The sequence below is a fragment of the Narcine bancroftii genome, chromosome 2, assembly GCF_036971445.1.
Source record: "Narcine bancroftii isolate sNarBan1 chromosome 2, sNarBan1.hap1, whole genome shotgun sequence".
NCBI classification, from domain to species: domain Eukaryota; kingdom Metazoa; phylum Chordata; class Chondrichthyes; order Torpediniformes; family Narcinidae; genus Narcine; species Narcine bancroftii.
In genome coordinates, this window is record NC_091470.1 from 307616972 (window position 1) to 307635205 (window position 18234).

General features: G+C 40.7%; 1 protein-coding gene across 3 annotated transcripts in view; it reads left to right on the forward strand.

Moving 5' to 3' along the window:
* Window positions 1-18234, forward strand: part of prkdc (protein kinase, DNA-activated, catalytic subunit) — a 287184-nt gene that overhangs the window by 24433 nt on the left and 244517 nt on the right. The gene's annotated exons all lie outside the window — the stretch shown is intronic.

Sequence of the window (18234 nt, forward strand, 5' to 3'; positions counted from 1 at the left end):
GACTGATTGACAGGTGTTGTCCTGTCCCCTTACACTCCTGCAGGTACAGAGGTTGTCCCCTGCAGTAGGCTGGTGGTGTACCACCACATTCACCCCTTCTTTAACATTGTCCCGGAGTGGGGGGCAGGGGCAGTAACAAGGAATCGCACCCACTATGTACATATAATATTTACAGGTTGAGACGATTTGGCGGCCGCCAGGGTCTCTGTGACCATCATAGGACTGGCTCCTGGTCACTAGTCAGAGGAGAAATGGGGGGGCTGGCGGCAGGGGTGTGTGTGGCTGGTTTGGTGCATTGTGGAGGGGTGGCCAGGGGGGCCGGGGTAAACGTATGCGGTTCTATTGAATGGGTGGAGGGGCGGGTTCGTCTCCTAAGGCTGAAGCGGGCCCCTGGTGGTCAAGGAGGCCCTGTGTGCCCCATAGCTGCCTGGGGACAGGGATGTATGCCTGGTCAGCGTTGACCTGGGTTGGAGGGTGGCACGGTGTGGTGGGTGCTCCTGCTGGTGCTAGGTCCCTGGTTGAGATAGTGTCCTCCCTGCCACTGCCGAACCTAACGTAAGCGTAATTATGGTTTGTATGAAGGATGAAAACCTGCTCTACCAGGGCTTTGGCCTTGTGTGTCCGTACATGCTTATGCAGAAGCACCGGTCCCGGGGACGTGAGCCATGCTGGGAGTGACGTTCCGGTCGCTGACCTCCTGGGAAATGAGAACAGGTGTTCGTGAGGGGTCTCGTTGGTAGCCGTGCACAGCAGTGACCGAATGGCATGGAGCGCCTTGGGCAGGGCGTCCTGCCAATACTCAATGGCCCACCCTTTTCACCTGAGAGCTAGAAGGACTGCCTTCCAGACCACCCCATTTTTGCGTTCCACTTGCCCGTTGCCTCTCGAGTAATAGCTTGTCGTGCGACTGGTCACGATGCCCCTCGCCGTCAGGTACTGGCGTAGCTCGTCGCTCATGAAACTAGACCCCCGGGGTAGCCAAACTTGGTGAAAATCTTCCCCAAGGCCCTGATGACAATGGCCGAGGAGGTGTCTGGAAAAGGGATGGCGAAAGGGAAGCGTGAGTACTCGTCCACTACCGTGAGGAAGTAGATGTTTCGGTTCGTGGAAGGCAGGGGCCCTTTGAAGACCACGCCGAAACACTCGAAAGGCCAAGTAGCCTTTACAACGTGGGCCGGGGTGGGGGGAGGGCTGAAGAAGCAGGGTTTACACTCCTCACAGACCCGACAGGCCTCGGTCATGTCCCTAACGTCCCTGATGGTGTACGCCAGATTTCGGGACAACGAAATGGAACAACCGGGTGATGACCGGATGGCAGAGGGACTCGTGCAATGCCTGTAACCTGTTGTCATGCATGGATGCGCAGGTGCGAGAGAGGGCATCAGGGGAGTCGTTAAACTTCCCGGGGCGGTACTGGATGTCGTAGCTGTAGGTTGCCAGCTCGACTCTCCAGCGCAGGACCTTGTCATTCTTTTTTTAAATAATTTTTTATTTTTCACACTGTGAACCATATCAACCATAATACATACAAACATTTCCCTCTTAAATATACACAGTGGCATTTTCTCCCCTTTTTTTCCCCCCTTCCCACCTCCCTCCAAAACCAATAAACATATACAAGACAATAAAACCATTAAACAATGTCATCACACTGAAAAATAAACAAGAAAAATGTGTCGTCTACTTTTACACACTGGATCAAGTCATTTTGTCTTCTTATCATTTTAAGGGGTGGAGATCCAAGGCAAGCCCTCTCTGTTATGTTCCATGTACAGTTCCCAAATTTGTTCAAATAATGTGACTTTATTTTTTAAATTATATGTTTTTTCCAATGGAATACATTTATTCATTTGCATGTACCTTTGCTGTATTCTCAGGCTCTCTTCTGATTTCCAAGTTGACATTATACATTTTTTTGCTACAACTAAGGCTATCTTAATAAATCTTTTTTGCGCTTCATCCAGCTTGAGGCCTAATTCATATTACTTAGAAGAAAGATCTCTGGATTTTTTGGTATGTTATTTTTTGTGATTTTATTTAATATCTGATTTGATCTTTTCAAAACATATTCCCTTTCTCACATGCCCAAATTTCATGTACTGTTGTTCCCATTTCCTTCTTACAGCGTAAACATCGATCTGATAATGTTGGATCTCTTTTTTTTTAACTTTTGGGGTGTGATATATAACCTGTATAACCAATTATACTGTATCTGCGTAACCTTGTGTTTATTATATTCTTCATAGTTCCAGAACATAACTTTTCCCATGTTTCATTTTTTATCTTTATGTTTAAATCCTTTTCACACTTTTGTTTGGAAAATATTTCATAATTTTCCTTATCTTGCAGCTTGATGTACATGTTTGTTATAAATCTTTTAATTATCATTGTGTCTGTAATCACATATTCAAAGCTGCTTCCTTCTGGTAATCTCAGTCTGTTTCCCAATTTATCCTTTAAGTAGACTTTCAGTATGCAAACATTGTACCATGAGTTATTCCATATTTGTACTTCAATTGTTCAAATGATAATAAATTATTTCCCAAAAAATAATTTTCTATTCTTTCTATTCCTTTTCTCTCCCATTCTCTAAAGGAAAGGTTATCTATTGTAAAAGGGATTTTGCATCAATAATAATTTTGGTATTTGATAATTTGTTTTTTTTCCTTTCTAAATGAATCTTCTTCCATATATTGAGTAAATGATGCAATACTGGTGAGCTTTCATATTGCACCAGCTTTTCATCCCATTTATAAAGTATATGTTCCGGTACCTTCTCCCTTTTATCTAGCTCTATCTTAGTTCAATCTGGTTTTTCCCTTGTCTGATAAAAATCTGATAAATACCTTAATTTGTGCTGCTCTATAATAATTTTTAAAGTTTAGTAACTGCAAACCACCTTGGTTGTACCTCTCTGTTAATTTATCTAATGCTATCCTCGGTTTCCCCCCTTTCCATAAGAATTTCCTTATTATTCTCTTTAGTTCATTAAAGAATTTCTCTGTTAAGGGAATTGGTAACAATTGAAATAAGTATTGTATCCTTGTGAAGACATTCATTTTAATGCAATTTACCCTCCCTATCAACGTTAGCGGTAAATCTTTCCAATGTTCTAAGTCTTCCTGCTTTTTCTTTATTAGTGGCTGATAATTTAATTTGTACAGTGGCTTAAATTATTATCTAACCTAATACCTAGGTATCAGATTGCTTGTGCTTGCCATTTAAATGGTGATTCTTTTTAAAATTCTGTATAATCTGCATTACTCATTGGCATCACTTCACTTTTATTTGTGTTGATCTTGTACCCCAATATTTCTCCATACTCCTTCAATTTCTTATGTAGTTCTCTTATTGATATTTCTGGTTCTGTTAAGTATACTATGATGTTATCTGCAAATAAACTGATTTTATACTCCTTCTCCTTTATTTTTATCCCTCTTATTTTATTTTCTGTTCTTATCAGTTCTGCCAATGGTTCTGTTGCTAAAGTGAACAGTGAGGGAGATAATGGACATCCTTGCCTAGTTGACCTACTTAATTTAAATTGGTTCGATACATATCCATTTACTGTTACCTTCGCCAATGGTCCATTATATAATGCTTTTATCCAATTAATATATTTTTCTAGTAGATTGAACCTCTGTAATACTTTGAATAAATAATTCCATTCTACCTTGTCAAAGGCTTTTTCTGCGTCTAAAGCAACAGCCACTGTTGGCATCTTATTTCCTTGAACTGCATGAATTAAATTAATAAATTTATAGACATTATCCGCTGTTTGTCTTTTTTTAATAAATCCAGTTTGATCTTGTTTTACTCTTTTTGGTACACAGTCGACCAATCTGTTTGCTAATAATTTTTCTATTATCTTATAATCTGAATTAAGTAGAGATATTGGTCTATATGATGCTGGTGTTAGTGGATCCTTCCCCGTCTTTGGTATTACTGTAATTATTGCTGTCTTACATGAATCTGGCAAGTTTTGTGTTTCTTCTACCTGGTTCATTACTTTCAGGAGAGGAGGAATTAATAACTCTTTAAATGTTTTATAGAATTCTATTGGGAATCCATCCTCTCCAGGCGTTTTATTGTTCGGCAGCTTTTTTAATATATCCTGTACTTCCTCTATTTCAAATGGTTTTATCAGTTTGTTTTGTTCCTCTTCTTGCAATTTCAGCAGTTCACTTTTAGCTAAAAACTCTTCTATTTTATCATCTTTCCCCTCATTCTCAGTTTGGTATCATTGTTCATAAAATTCCTTAAAGTTCTCATTAATCTCCATTGGATTATATGTAATTTGTTTGTCCTTTTTCCTTGATGCCAATACAGTTCTTTTAGCTTGTTCTGTTTTAAGTTACCAGACTAATATTTTGTGTGTTTTTTCTCCTAGTTCATAATACTTTTGCTTTATTTTCATTATGTTCTTCTCCACCTTATACGTTTGTAATGTTTCGTGTTTTATTTTTTTGTCCGCCAATTCTCTTTTTGTTATATCACCCCTTGTTGCTAGTTCCTTTTCTGTACTTACTATCTCCCTTTCCAATTGTTCTATTTCCCGATTGTAGAACTTTTTCATCTTAGTTTCATAACTTATTATCTGCCATCTAATGAAAGTTTTCATTGTATCCCATAATATAAATTTGTCTTTCACTGATTCCATATTTATTTCAAAGTATGTTTTAATTTGGCGTTCAATAAACTCTCTAAATTCCTGCCTTTTAAGTAGCATGGAGTTTAACCTCCATCTATATGTTCTTGGTGGGATGTCCTCCAGTTCTATTGCTAATAACAGGGGTGAATGATCAGATAGCAATCTAGCTTTATATTCAGTTTTCCTAACTCTCCCTTGAATATGGGCCGACAACAAAAACATATTAATCCTTGAGTATGTTTTATGCCTACTCGAATAATATGAGTATTCCTTCTCTCTTGGGTGATGCCTCCTCCATATATCCATGTTTCATTTCCTGCATTGATTTAACTATAAATTTGGCCACTTTATTCTTTTTACTAGTCTTTTGTCCAGTTTTATCTAAATTAAGGTTAAAATCCCCTCCTATCAATATATTCCCTTTCGTATCTACAATCTTAAAAAAAATATCTTGTATAAACTTTTTATCCTCTTCATTAGGTGCATATATATTGAGCAAATTCTAAAATTCTGAGTATATCTGGCACTTTATCATTACATATCTCCCTGCTGGATCTATTAATTCCTCCTCTATTTTGATTGGTACATTTTTATTAATTAATATAGCTACACCTCTAGCTTTTGAATTATTATGATGCTGCCGCTATGTGCCCTACCCATCTCTCTTTAATTTATTATGTTCCACTTCAATTAGATGCGTTTCCTGCAGAAATGCTATGTGTATTTTTTCTTTTTTCAGTAAATTTAATAGCCTCTTCCGTTTAATTTGGTTATGTATTCCATTAATATTTATAGTCATATAATTCAACATGGCCATCTCATATCCTGTTTACACCTCATTTCCGCTTCCTCACCACCACCACCATCCCCCTTTTCCCTATTTTCATCTCTCAGTTTTCCCTTTTTAAACTCAATGTATGACAACACATTTAAAACATAAAATACATCAACAACTCCCACATCCAATATTCCCTTAGCCCCAAATGTCCCCCCCCCCCACTCTGAGTTGCCCCTTATCCCTTGCCTGGCAACCACAACTCCCCTCTCTATTTGGATTGCATACCCGCTCGCAAGCGTCAACTGATTTCGCAGTGACAGTCATTCTCTCCCACCCAACACCCTCGAAGAGTTTTTTTTAACACATATAACAAAGTTCATCCTCTTTTTTCCCCCCTTCCTTTCTTCCCTTCTCTTTCCCTTCTTTAGTTCTTACATATACATTATTTTTACATCTTTATATATTGCCAAGGCAAATAGTGCCTTTGGAAGATGACACAAAAGAGTCTGGAAAAACAACCAACTGAAAAACCTCACAAAGATTAGCGTATACAGAGCCGTTGTCATACCCACACTCCTGTTCGGCTCCGAATCATGGGTCCTCTACTGGCATCACCTACGGCTCCTAGAACGCTTCCACCAGCATTGTCTCCGCTCCATCCTCAACATTCATTGGAGCAACTTCATCCCTAACATCGAAGTACTCGAGATGGCAGAGGCCGACAGCATCGAATCCACGCTGCTGAAGATCCAACTGCACTGGGTAGGTCACGTCTCCAGAATGGAGGACCATCGCCTTCCCTAGATCGTGTTATATGGCGAGCTCTCCACTGGCCACCGTGACAGAGGTGCACCAAAGAAGAGGTACAAGGACTGCCTAAAGAAATCTCTTGGTGCCTGCCACATTGACCACCGCCAGTGGGCTGATATCGCCTCAAACCGTGCATCTTGGTGCCTCACAGTTTGGCGGACGGCAACCTCCTTTGAAGAAGACCGCAGAGCCCACCTCACTGACAAAAGGCAAAGGAGGAAAAACCCAACACCCAACCCCAACCAACAAATTTTCCCCTGCAACCGCTGCAATCGTGTCTGCCTGTCCTGCATCGGACTTGTCAGCCACAAACGAGCCTGCAGCTGACGTGGACATTTACCCCTCCATAAATCTTCATCCGCGAAGCCAAGCTAAAGATATATATATATTTTATCGGCGTTCTTCATTCTTTTTTTTAAATTTTTTTTATTTTTCACACCATAAACCACATTAACCATGATACATACTTTTTCCTTTTCAAATATATACAGTGCCATTTTCTCCCCCCTCCCCCTCCCTCCTCCCATCCCACCCTCCCTACCTCCCCCCTCCCGTCCATTTAAAGTACAAAATCTAGGATACATTAAACCAGTCAAACAATGTTGTCATTCAATAAAAATAAACAAGAAATTCCACTGAGTCAATTCTTTTCATTTCCTTCTCCTTTCGTTAATTTAGGTAGTGAATGTCCCCGGTAGGTTTTCGCTATTGTGTTTCATGTAAGGCTCCCATATTTGTTCAAATATTTCAATATTATTTCTTAAACTATATGTTATTTTTTCTAATGGAATACATTTGTTCATTTCTATATACCATTGTTGTATTTTCAAATTATCTTCCGATTTCCAGGTTGACATAATACATTTTTTTGCTACGGCTAGAGCTATCTTAACAAATCTTTTTTGTGCATCCTCCAAATCAATTCCAAATTCTTTGTTTTTTATATTACTTAGGAGGAAGATCTCTGGATTCTTTGGTATATTGTTTTCTGTAATTTTATTTAATATTTGGTTTAGATCTTCCCAAAATTTTTCTACTTTCTCACATGTCCAGATTGCATGAATTGTTCTTCCCATTTCTTTTTTACATCGAAAACATCTATCAGATACTCTTGGGTCCCATTTATTTAACTTTTGAGGTGTAATGTATAGCCTGTGTATCCAGTTATATTGTATCATACGTAACCTCGTATTTATTGTATTTCTCATCGTTCCAGAACATAACTTCTCCCATGTTTCCTTTTTTATCTTTATATTTAAATCTTGTTCCCATTTTTGTTTAGTTTTACCATTTGTTTCCTCATTCTCCTTTTCTTGCAGTTTAATATATATATTTGTTATAAATCTTTTGATTATCATTGTATCTGTAATCACATATTCAAAGTTACTTCCCTCTGGTAACCTCAGACTACTTCCTAATTTGTCCTTCAAGTAGGATCTCAATTGGTAATATGCCAGCACTGTATCTTGAGTTATATTGTATTTATCTTTCATTTGTTCAAAGAATAATAATCTATTTCCTGAAAAACAATTTTCTATTCTTTTGATCCCTTTTTTCTCCCATTCTCTAAAGGAAAGGTTATCTATGTAAAAGGGAGTAACTTGTTTTGCGTCAATATTAGTTTTGGTAATTGATAATTTGTTTTATTTCTTTCTACATGAATCTTCTTCCAAATATTGAGTAGATGATGTAATACTGGAGAACTTCTATATTGTACCAATTTTTCATCCCATTTATATAATATGTGTTCAGGTATCTTTTCCCCTATTTTATCTAATTCTAATCTAGTCCAATCTGGCTTTTCCCTTGTTTGATAAAAATCTGATAGGTATCTTAATTGTGCGGCTCTATAATAATTTTTAAAGTTTGGCAGTTGTAAGCCTCCTTGTTTATACCATTCTGTTAATTTATCTAGTGCTATCCTCGGTTTCCCCCCTCTCCATAAAAATTTCCTTATTATTTTCTTTAACTCCTTGAAGAATTTCTCTGTCAGGTGTATTGGCAATGCCTGAAATAGGTATAATATCCTTGGAAAAATTTTCATTTTAATACAGTTTATCCTTCCTATTAGTGTTAATGGTAAATCTTTCCAATGCTCTAAATTGTCCTGTAATTTTTTCATTAGTGGATAATAATTGAGTTTATATAGTTGGCCAAGGTTTTTATTTATTTGTATACCTAGGTATCTTATTGCTTGCATTTGCCATCTGAATGGTGATTCCTTCTTAAATTTTGAGAAATCCGCATTATTCATAGGCATTGCTTCACTTTTATTTACGTTAATCTTGTAACCCGACACTTCTCTATATTCCTTCAATTTCTTATATAATTCTTTTATTGATAGTTCTGGTTCTGTTAAGTATACTATAACATCATCCGCAAATAAACTGATTTTATATTCCTTGTCTTTTATTTTTATCCCTTTTATATTATTTTCTGTTCTTATCAATTCTGCTAGTGGTTCTATAGCTAACGCGAACAATAAAGGTGATAGTGAGCATCCCTGCCGTGTTGACCTGCTTAAGTTAAATTGCTTTGATACATATCCATTTACTGTCACTTTCGCCAATGGTCCCTTATATAATGCTTTAATCCAATTAATATACTTCTCTGGTAAACTGAATTTTTGCAATACTTTGAATGAATAATTCCATTCTACTCTGTCAAAGACCTTCTCTGCGTCTAAAGCAACTGCTACTGTTGGCGCTTTACTCCCTTCTACTGCATGAATTAAGTTAATAAATTTACAAATATTGTCGGTTGTGCGTCTTTTTTTAATAAATCCAGTTTGGATTTACCATTTTCGGTACATACTCTGCTAATCTGTTTGCTAATAGTTTAGCTATTATCTTATAGTCTGTGTTAAGTAAAGATATTGGTCTATATGATGCTGGTGCGAGTGGATCTTTCCCTTGCTTTAGTATTACTGTAATTATTGCTGTTTTACATGAATCTGGTAAGCTTTGTGTTTTATCAATCTGGTTGATTACTTCCAGGAGGGGAGGAATTAATAAATCTTTAAATGTTTTATAGAATTCTATTGGGAATCCATCCTCTCCTGGTGTCTTATTATTTGGTAATTTTTTTATTATCTCTTGTATTTCTACTATTCCAAATGGTTCTGTTAATTTATTTTGTTCCTCTATTTGTAGTTTTGGTAGTTCAATTTTAGTTAGAAATTCATCTATTTTCCCTTCTTTCCCTTCGTTTTCAGTTTGGTATAATTGTTCATAGAATTCTCTAAAGTTTTCCTTGATCTCCTTTGGATTATATGTGATTTGTTTGTCTTTTTTCTTTGATGCCAATACCATTTTCTTAGCTTGTTCTGTCTTAAGCTGCCATGCTAGAATTTTGTGCGTTTTTTCCCCTAGTTCATAATATTTCTGTTTTGTCTTCATTATATTCTTCTCCACCTTATGTTTGTAGTGTTTCATATTTTATTTTTTTATCTGCCAATTCTCTTCTTTTAGTTGTATCTTCCTTCATTGCTAATTCTTTTTCTATATTTACTATTTCCCTTTCCAACTGCTCTGTTTCCTGATTATAGTCCTTCTTCATCTTGGTTACATAACTTATTATTTGCCCTCTAATGAACGTTTTCATTGCATCCCATAGTATAAACTTATCTTTCACTGATTCTGTGTTTATTTCAAAATACATTTTAATTTGTCTTTCAATGAATTCTCTAAAATCCTGCCTTTTGAGTAACATGGAATTTAATCTCCATCTATACATTCTTGGAGGGATGTCCTCTAACTTTATTGTCAATATTAAGGGTGAATGGTCCGATAATATTCTAGCTTTATATTTTGTTTTTCTTACTCTATCTTGCATACGAGCTGATAACAAAATTAGGTCTATTCTTGAGTATGTTTTATGTCTAGCCGAGTAATATGAATATTCCTTTTCCTTTGGGTGTTGTTTCCTCCATATATCCAAAAGTTGCATTTCTTCCATCGATTTAATTATAAATTTGGTTACTTTGTTCTTTCTGTTAATTTTTTTCCCCGTTTTGTCCATATTTGAATCCAAATTCAGGTTGAAATCCCCTCCTATTAATATGTTCCCTTGCATATCTGTTATCTTCAAAAAAATTCTTGCATAAACTTTTGATCTTCTTCGTTAGGTGAATATACATTGAGTAGATTCCAAAACTCCGAATATATCTGACATTTTATCATTACATATCTCCCTGCTGGATCTATTATTTCCTCTTCTATTTTAATTGGCACATTTTTACTAATTAATATAGCTACCCCTCTTGCTTTTGAATTATACGACGCTGCTGTTACGTGTCCTACCCAATCTCTCTTTAATTTCTTGTGCTCCAATTCAGTTAAATATGTTTCTTGCACAAATGGTATATCAATTTTTTCTTTTTTCAGTAAATTTAGCAGTTTCTTCCTTTTAATTTGGTTATGTATTCCGTTAATATTTAAAGTCATATAGTTCAGCGTAGCCATTTTATACTTTGTTTATCTTCCCTTTCCGTTTCTCCATCGTTACCTTTCCTTCTTATCCATTTCTGCTTTCTTGTTTTGAACACTTTATAAGACAACATTTCGAAAACATCAAACATTTTCCCTATTCTCCTATTTAAAACTTCTTTAACCCCAATCTCCCCTCCCCCTCCTGAGTTGTCCTTTATCCCTTGTCGGACAACCACATCTCCCCTCTCCATTTGGATTTGCGAATTCACTCGCAAACGTCAGCTGATTTTGCAGTGACTGTAACTCCTCCCCACCCAGCCCCCCCAGAAAAGATTTCAATTTTCATATGTAACAAAGGTCACTCTTTTAATTCCCTCCTTATTCCCTCTATTCTATTTCCCTCCCTTATTAATTCTTGTCTATACTCTATATATTTTCCTCTAAATACGGATACATTCATGTATGCACACTATATATATACACACATATACCCCTTTACACACATACATATAGATCATGGTCATTTTTACTCTTATTACATGTCTTCATCTCTCTGTTTGTTTTGTAGTTGTTCTGCAAATTTCCTTGCTTCCTCTGGATCCGAGAATAGTCTGTTTTGTTGACCTGGAATAATTATTTTAAGTACCACTGGGTACCTTAACATAAATTTATATCCTTTTTTCCATAAGATCGTTTTTGCTGTATTGAACTCCTTCCTCTTCTTCAGGAGTTCAAAACTTATGTCTGGATAGAAAAAAATTTTTTGACCTTTATATTCCAGTGGCTTTTTGTCCTCTCTTACTTTCTTCATTGCTTACTCCAATATATTTTCTCTTGTTGTATATCTTAAGAATTTTACTAAAATGGATCTTGGTTTTTGCTGCAGTAGTGGTTTTGGGGCTAAAGTTCTATGTGCCCTCTCTATTTCCATTTCTTCCTGTAATTCTGGTCTTCCCAGGACCCTGGGGATCCAATCTTTTATAAATTCTCTCATATTCTTGCCTTCTTCATCTTCCTTAAGGCCCACTATCTTTATATTATTTCTTCTATTATAGTTTTCTATCATATCTATCTTCTGAGCTAACAGCTCCTGTGCTTCTTTAGCTTTTTTATTAGATTCTTCTAATTTCTCTTTTAAGTCCTCTACTTTCATTTCTATGATTGTTTCTCGTTCTTCCACATTGTCCACTCTTTTACTTCCATATCTACAAATGTTTCTCGTTTTTCCATATTTTCCACTCTTTTTGCCAATTCTGATATGGCCACTTCCATTTTATTCATTCTTTCTTCTGCATTCTTAATTCTTCTTTTTATCTCATCAAATTCTTGTAATTGCCATTCTTTCACTGATTGCATATATTCTTTAAAAAAAGATACATCCATTGTCTTGCCTTTCTCTTCTTCTTCCACTTCTTTCTGTTCTTCTTCTTCTTCTTCCTCTGGATTGACCATCTGTTGTTTCCTTGTTTTCTTTTTACCCTCTTCTTTCTTGTTGTCGTTATTGTCTGTGTTCTGCACCTGCTGCTGTGCTGCAAGTGTCTCTCTCAGCTGTGGAGATCGACTCCGCAACTGCTCCCCCCTCCCGTCAGTGTGCTTTTTTTCATGCGCATCGCGCACTTTTACTCGGCTCTGCGAGCCATTTTTGTAGTCCCGAGCCCGGGACCTCCACTGACCTGTGGGAGCGGGCCTCTCTCTCCGCGGCAGGCCTCTTCGGACAGGTAAGGCCTTCACCTTCTTCTTCCGACGTCTTTCCTTCTTCTTTTCTTCCCGTTGTTTTTGGTTTTTCTTTCTTCGCTGCCATTGTCTTCACACTTTACTTTCACTTTGTTTTGGTTTTTAAGTTTATGCCTTTGTTTTTTCTAACTTTTCTGGAGAGGGCTGGAGTTCCCCGACCGGCCACTACTCCATCACGTGACTCCCCCCCGGCGTTCTTCATTCTTGTTACATCTCTTTATCTCTCCTGTCCTGCAGGTGTTCTGCAAATTCTTGTGCTTCTAGCTGGATGTCTTAACATAAATTTATAACCTTTTTTCCATAGGATTGATTTTGCTGTATTAAACTCCTTACTCTTCTTTAAGAGTTCAAAACTTATGTCTGGGTTAAAAAAATATATTTTTGGCCCTTGTATTCCAATGGTTTATTGTCTTCTCTAATTTTATTGTTTGCCCGCTCCAGTATATTTTCTCTTGTCATATATCTCAAAAGTTTTACTAAAACGGATCTTGGTTTTTGTTGTGACTGTGATTTCGGGGCTAGTGTTCTGTGTGCCCTTTCTATTCCCATTCCTTCCTGAATTTCTGGCATTCCCAGGAACTTTGGGATCCATTCTTTTATAAATTCCTTCATATCTGTGCCTTCTTCATCTTCCTTTAGACCCACTATTTTTATGTGGTTTCGCCTACTATAATTTTCCAACATATCAATTTTCTGAGCGAACAACTCTTGTGACTAACTTTTTTGTCACTTTTCTTCCAATTTTCTTAAGTCATTCACTTCCATTTCTACAGTCGTCTTTTGTTCTTCCACATTTTTTAATCTTTTCCCTATTTCTGTCATGACCAGCTTTAATCTACTCACTTTTTCTTCTGTACTTTTCATTTTTCTTTTCATTTTACTAACTTATAATGTCTTTTAATGCTCTCATTTGTTTTTTCAAAATTTTTTTTATCTATGTTCTGTCCATCTATTTTACCTTCTATTTCTCTGTGCAGAGCTTGGTCTTCTTCCTCTTCTTCTGTGGCTAAACCTGTGTTTGTGTCTTCTTCTGCTTTTCCTTGTATCTGTGTCTCTTCTGACTTTCCTGATGAGTTGCTTGTCTCATTTTGCTGGACTTCTTGCTATTGGTCCTCTTCTTCTGGACTAATTATCTGTTAGGCCTACTGCTGCTGCTCTTCCTTCCTTTCACTCCCTTTCCTGTCGCTTTCCTCTTCCAGCTGAGAGCCCTGGTGTCGGGCATCCCTCAGCTGGTCGCATTGTGTTTGCCCGCTCCTCCGCTGAGCCCCCCTCGCATCGGTGTTCTCCTTCTCCTTAGTAAGCGCACTTTTGTTTGGCTCTGAGAGCCATTTTTGCAGTCCAGCGGTCAGGGGGTCGCGAATCTGCGGGGTCATCACCAACCTCGAGAACGGGCTCTCTTCTCCACGATGGCTCCCTGTTTCTTAATGCAGGTAAGGCCTTCTCCTTTCTCTTCCGGCGTCTTTTCTTCTTTTTACTGTTTTTACTTTTTCCTTCTTGGGTGCCATTTTCTTTCTTTTCTCTAGAACTTTATCTTTTATTTGTTATGTTTTGTATTTCTTGAACTTTGTATTTTCTTCACTTTATTTCTTTTTTTCTGGAGAGGGTTGGAATTCCCCTACCGGCCACTACTCCCGATTCTTGTCATTCTTGATCTTGCTCTTGTGGTTAGTGTTAAACATGAACACCACGGCCCGCTGGTCCATGAGGAGGGTGAATCTCCTGCCAGCCAGGTAGTGGCGGACCGCTTCCACAATCGCCTGGACCTCCTTTTCAATGGCAGAATGCCCTAGCTTGGAGCCGTGGAGGGTCATGGAGAAGAAAGCGACAGGGCGCCCCTTTTGGTTGAGGCATCGCTCTCCACATGGAAGGGGGAGTCCTCATCCACAGCCTGCATCGTGACATCCACAATGTCTTGCCTGATGTAGGTCAAGGCTGCCTGCACCTCAGGTGGGAGGGGAAAAGTTGTAGCTTTGGCCAATGGGCGGAGCTTGTTCAAGAAGCGAGGGGCCCACTGCGAGTATTAAGAGAACAGGCCCAGGCACCTGCAGAGGGCCTTTAGCGTGTGGGCGAGGGGTCACTCCATTAATGGGTGTATCATTTCCTGATCTGGGCCGACGACTCCATGGGCCACGCTGTACCCCAGGATGGCGAGGCGGGTGGTGCTGAACGCACACTTCTCCTTGTTGTAAATGAGTTTCAGCTCCACGGCCGTCTGAGGAATTTTTCCAGGTTAGCATCGTGGTCCTGCTTGTCACAGCCGCAGATAGTGATATTATCCAGATATGGGAATGTCGCCTTCAGCTTGTGCCGGTCTACCAAGTGATCCATCTTCCACTGGAAGATGGAGACCCTGTTCGTGACCCCAAAAGGAACCCGGCGGAACTGGTACAGGTGCCTGTCCACCTCAAAGGTGGTGTAGGGTTTGTCCTTCGGGTGGTTAGGGATTTGGTGATACGCCAACTTCAGGTCAATTGTGGAGAAAACCCGGTAGCAGGCTATCTCGTTGACCATGTCGGTGATCCTCGGCAGGGGGTAGGCATCCAGCTGGGTGTACCGATTAATGGTCTGGCTGTAATCCACGACCATCCTCGGCTTACTTCCCCCTTTGACCACCAGGACTTGGGCTCTCCAAGGTCTGTTCCTGGGCTCTATAGCGCCTTCTGCCAGGAGTTGCCACACCTCTGTCTTGATGAAGTCCCTGTCTACAGTGCAATAGCGCCTACTTCTGGCAGCGATCGGCTTCCAGCCTAGCGCAAGATGTGGAAAGAGCTCCGGTGGGGTGATGCTGAGGTTGGCCGGGGCTGGTAGGTTGGCGTGCGGTGCAATGTGAGTGGAGGTTGGAGCGCCCCGAAGGCAAGGGTGACACTCTGCAGGTGGCACTGGAAATCCAGGCCCAGGAGGAGTGCTGCGCAGAGTTTGGGCATAACCAGGAGCCTGAATCCTGTGTAAGTCTCCCCTCCCACCATTATATCGACCGAGCAGCGCCTGAGTCTTATCCTTGGTGGCGAGGGTGATTGAGCAGGTGGTGGGGTGGACCTTTAACCTTAGGGAGTGGGTCACGCTTGGGTGAATGAAGCTCTCGGTGCTGCCACTGTCCAACAGGCACTTTGTTACCTGCCCGTTGACTCGCACGTCCATCATCGAGCGCCCGAGATTGTGGGGGATGTCCCTGGTCAGCGTTGTGGCGGCCAGGACCATCTTGGAGTCGGAGTCGTCGCTATCTGGAGGTGTGGGGAGCATCAGTAGGGCAGTCTGGTCATTGCCCGTGTTGTCCACGTCATTCTCAATGTCGTCAGGGGCCTTCTGTGTCGGTCGCTGCCTGGCTCAAGATGGCAGCAGCACGAGGGGAGAGCTGCTGACCTCCTTCCCCAGCCGTGTCCGCTGCGCCGGGAGAAGTGACGTAATCATGGCCAGTGGCAGAGATGTCGTTGCGTCAGCTGGAAGTGACGTCACACTGTGAGCCAGAAGTGACGTCGCTGTAGTTTTCAGTGAGCTGTACCGGCGAGGGTGGAGGCTGGTGCAGATGCTCAGGGCACATGCTGTGATGGCCGCTGGCGGGGCCGGATGTTGTGTAGTTGAAGTCAGGGAAGAGGGTAGTCATTGCGGGGATAATGGTGCCGCCCATCACGCGCACGTGGGAGGTCATAGAGGGCCGCTGAGCTGCTGGCAGGTTTAGAGAGACACACTTTTGCAAAGTGGCCTTTCTTCCCGCATCAGGAACAATACTGGTTCCTAGCTGGGCAGTTTTGGCGCAATTGTCGATCTGACCCACAGTAGTTACAGGGGCACCGGGTGCCGGCTGCAGCGACGTTCTCCTCCCCAGCTCGGCCTGGGGCTGCAGCTGCAGTGTGAGAGGGCCACGAGGGAGCCTGGGGGAACCCGGAATTAAAGGCTTCGACGTGCAGGGCTGCTGCTTCCAGGGTTTGGACCACTTCCACAGTCCTGGTTAGGGCATAGATGTTGTCTTCCAGCAGCTTCTGCTGGATGGCCCTTGAGCATAGCCCTTGGATGAAGGCATCCCGGATCAGCCTCTCGACCTCCTCCATATCTACCCCGGGTTCTGCCAGACACGGTCAGGCCAACTCTCTCAAGTGTCCCAGGTAAGACTCAGCTGTCTCCCCGGGTTGCTGGGCTCGGGTGTTGAGGAGGTATCTTGCACAGATCACATTCATGGGGGGCTTGTACAAGTTCTCGAGAGTGTCCATTGCGCTCTTGTACCGGGAGCAGCCTTTGGTTACCTGGAAGGCCCGGGAACCCAGCTTTGACTGGAGTAGGACTAACCTCTTCCGATCAGAGTCCGGCACGTCGCCATCATGTGCCTCAATGATTGCCTCGACCGCGTGCTGTCAGATCTCGAAGCGTGTCTGGACTTACAGGTGGCATGGGTTGACTTCAAGGCTCTCTACACATGGGAGTTTTTCCATGGCAGCCTTGGGAAAATTTTGTGGATTAAATTGTGGTGCGCTGTTAGATAGAATCAGACACACATAAGGTAAAGACTGTACAACAGACTTTAATCCACAAAGACTTCCACAGGGCCAGGCTGGCTGTAGCTGCAGCAACTCTGAGTGAGGCCTCGGGAGGCTGACACAGGCTTATATCCCGGAGGGTGATTGACACCCAACCGAGTGGGGCTTGATCCATTCAGGCCGACTGATTGACAGCTGGCCAGGTGTTGTCCTGTCTCCTTACACTCCTGCAGGTACAGAGGTTTCCCCGTGCAGTAGGCCGGTGGTGTACCACCTCAGAGCGTCAGAGCCCCACATGGGCAAGTCAGGTGATACGTTTTTTTCAACTTGTGACATCATGTCGGCACAGCAAAAAAGTTTGGTGTTTGGACCTTTTCAGTATTCAGAACAGGATACGGGGAAACATACTGGTATAGGATTACTTGTCCTGCATAGATATTGACTATTGTTTGTGTGTTATGTCTGGTTGTATGCCTGCATGTTTTGCACCGAGGACCAGAGAACACTGTTTCATCGGGTTGTACTTGTGGAATCTGATGATAATAAACTTAACTTGAGAAGATAAAAAGTTAGATGAGGTAAAGATAGAAATATTTAGCAGGTCGGGCTGCATTTTTGCAGACAAAACGTAGTTGTTTCAGATCAATCAGCTTTTATTAAGATTCTGAAAATTTTGATTTGAAATAGGTTTTGAAGAGTTGAAAGCATAATGGAGGTCTTTGGCTGGAGAGTAGGAGATATTGAATAATAGATGGTGATACTGCTAAAAGAAGACAGAAAAGAGAAAAAAATAACACAAGCTATGTGCAAAGGAGGTGTAAATAGGAAACGAATCTGAAATAATCTACTCTATCCAGTCTTTTCAAAATTCTATAGGTTTCAATGAGATTTCTACCTCCCCCCCTCCACCATTCTTCTACATTCCAATGAGCCATCAAGCACTCCTTAGATGATAACCGTTCCATTTCAGAGATGATTCTAGTGAACCTTATATCCTTCCAGAAAAGATCCCAAACTGCTCACATTAAAGCATGATCTGCTGAATCTTGAGACTTGAGTCAAAAGATGAGGGCAAAGGAAATGTCTGAGGAGAGGGGTGAGAACAGAATTATGGAAAGTGGCATTTAGGATCGTAGCCTAGATGAAAGCCAAGAGTCAATGCATCAAATGTTCTAATTATGCAGCAGAAGTAGCAGGTCAACTTAAACACTACTCATTTGCTCACCCAAGAACTGAAAAAAAAACACAATTAAGTAGTATAATTCTATGTTCCGAGGCATTGCCCACAAAGAAGTAGTGGTAAGGGCATTGCTGTTGAGGTTCTGGTTAGACCTTGAAGGCTTTCATCCTGAGAAGGGGCAG